The sequence below is a fragment of the Apis dorsata genome, unplaced genomic scaffold, assembly GCF_000469605.1.
Source record: "Apis dorsata unplaced genomic scaffold, Apis dorsata 1.3 scaffold_68, whole genome shotgun sequence".
NCBI lineage: Eukaryota > Metazoa > Arthropoda > Insecta > Hymenoptera > Apidae > Apis > Apis dorsata.
Window position 1 is genome coordinate 470,851 of NW_006263366.1, and position 2,834 is coordinate 473,684.

General features: G+C 41.8%; 1 pseudogene; it reads left to right on the top strand.

Annotated features, from left to right (window-relative positions):
* The window catches only part of LOC102680880, a 58,889-nt pseudogene that overhangs the window by 46,331 nt on the left and 9,724 nt on the right, over nucleotides 1-2,834 (top strand).

Genomic DNA, 2,834 nt, shown 5'->3' on the forward strand with positions numbered 1-2,834 from the left:
ATCGTATGAACACCGAGCTCACCGAGCTCAAGGATCACATGGACATTAAGGACAGGAAGATCAACGTGCTTCAGCGCAAGGTGAGTGGCCTTCAATTCTTTTTTTCGATATATATATATATATATCTCATTTGGAAGAAAATTGAAACAACTAGGAAGGATTTTTTTTTACGCGATTTTATAATTTTAAACGTAAAGTTTTTCGTTTATATCGGTGGTTCTAAGAATATTTGCAAGTTTCTTTTTAAGGAAGTTTTTTTAAAAAATTATTATATTGATGCGCGATAAATATAACGGGCAAATATTTTTTGTAACGATTATATTTATATTTTTGCACAAACAAAGTGAGGGAGAAACGTGATGTCAAAGCGAGGCATCGATCGAAAAGGATGATTTATTTCTATCTCGGATAGAGATAAAGATAATAACCACCGGTATGAATTAAAGTCGAATAATACAGATTCATTTCGATAATCCATATTACTTTACCGATTCTATTATTTCTCGTTTCGCGCGGGATAACGGTATAATTTATCCCGTTCTTCGAGAAGACGTTCATTACCTTACATTCCTCCTCTGTAATCGAAACGATTACGCGAGAATAAAAATTTATTCTTAAAATTCTCTATCATCTGCTATCATCAACGATGAATAAAAAAAAAAAAAAGAAAATTGATACAACTAAATCTGGCTATCTCTACGAACGATCGAAAGAAGCGATCCCGATCTCTCGATCGCAAACAGGCGGTAATTAGTTTCCGCCAGGTGGGAAGGGATTTCGGGGCAACCGATTAATCCGTGAGCCAGATCAAAGAGGAAGCGCACGCTTAGCGTTGAATATTCGTAGGATGCGACCGCGGGAGTGCGCATGAGTGTGAATCTTGCTGTCGATTGGAATGAGTGTGAGGCGTGCGCGCGACCGCGCGACATACTTTTTGTAATAATGTTTTCCTTAGTCGTGCTGTGTAAAGACTGTAGTACGTAAAACACCCGAGATCCCGCGTTATCTTTAAGTTCGCACCGCCCCTGTTTTTTCTTTTTTCTTTTACTTTCGCCCGATTTATTTTCTACGATTTATTTTGTATCATTTATTTTCGTCGAATTTTCAATAAAAGAACCATTTGGAAATTATATTGATTGCCTCCTTTTTTTTTTTTTGTAATCTCTTCACACCCATCCCTATATTTTTCGTTGTGATTTTTTTCTTTTTTCTTTTGTGAGTGTATTTTTGTCGGTGATCGACGACGAGCCAAGATCGAGAGAAGTTGGAAAAATAATATTCGCGTCGTGCTCGAAGAGAGATCAAAGGCTGTCGTTGATTACCGACGCCTTTATTAGGTAGAGAAAATTAAGCTTGGCTATTATTTCTTTCTCGTGGAGAGCACCAAAGCTTGTTAATTTTCTTTCTTTATTCTTTTTTTTTTTTTTTTTAATCCACGATTCCGTTTATTTCCGTTCCGCGTATTAGACGCAGTATCATTATTGTTATTATTATTGCTGTCGTATCGCGAGTGCCTGGTCGAGTAAATGAGCCGTACACCTGTGAACAATGGCCGTGAAGATCGGTGATACGAGATGGCAGGTAAGTAAGGAATTAACGATCACGTTTGAAAAGAGTTGAACGTAACACGAATAACACGAGTTATGGAGATATAAAAATATACTTTGCCAACCGACTAAAAGAAAATATTTACCCTACGTCCCATTAATCTCTCGCTTACCAATTCCATCTCATTCTCTCTCGTTCTCACGTTAATCTCGAAGAATTTCGTTATTTTTATCCCGCTTTGTCTTTTCCTCCGCTCAAAACCTTTCCTAGATCCAAGAAATAAGAGAGAGAGAGAGAGAAAGAGGGAGAAAGAGAGCCGTAACGGGAGAACGATTGTGAGTTCAGATCGAGAATCTGGAGGATCTGCTAAAAGAGAAGGACAACCAGGTCGACATGGCCAGGGCGCGTTTAACGGCAATGCAGGCGCACCACTGCAGCAGCGAAGGTGCGCTCAGTAGCCTGGAGGAGGCGATAGGAGATAAGGAGAAGCAAATGGCACAATTACGGGAACAGAGGGATCGGGCCGAGCAGGAGAAACAGGAGGAGAGGGAGTTGCACGAGAGGGAGATCGCCGAGTACAAAATGAAGATACATGCCCTCGAGTCGGAGGTGGGTTCCCTCTTTCGTATCCAAATCTCGATTTAGATTTTCCCTTTCCCCGCCAAATCGAACGCGAGTATCGTTTTATTATTCATTGTTAAGAAAGATAGATATATATATTATATTCGCCCATTTTACCCGTAACATTTTAATAATAAAGTAAAAATTGGAAACGTTTTCCAACCCTTCCTACGATTTATCGCTGCAAACGAATACGAATACATCGATATTAAATATTCATCAAAGGTGCATCCAGTTCCAAGCACGCGTTCAAAGCGCACATCCCCCTCCCCCTCCCCCCGTTTAACATTGTTTGAGTCGATACGATCGATAATTCCCAGCGGAGCTTCCATGAAACTTTAACTCCTTAGCGTTCGGATCCCGGTTAAAGGAGATCCAAGGAAAAGGAAAATCGGCTCGAGATCGCTGTGAAATTTCTCGAAATTTCTGTTTCCCTCCCCCTGCCAAGAGTCAATTAACCCTGTTCGACCTTCCCCCCCCGTTGAATTTTGGCCGGTTTCAAGGTGGAGAAATTGGGCGCCCGGTTGGAGAGGGCGNAGCGGAGAAAGATCGACTGGAGGCGAAGCTGGAAAGCTCGCAGTCGGAGCTCGGCAAGAGCAAAGCCGAGCTGGACAAAGCGGCGTCCGAGGTTGGGCGCAGCGGGGCCGACTGGGAGGCTGCCAAGC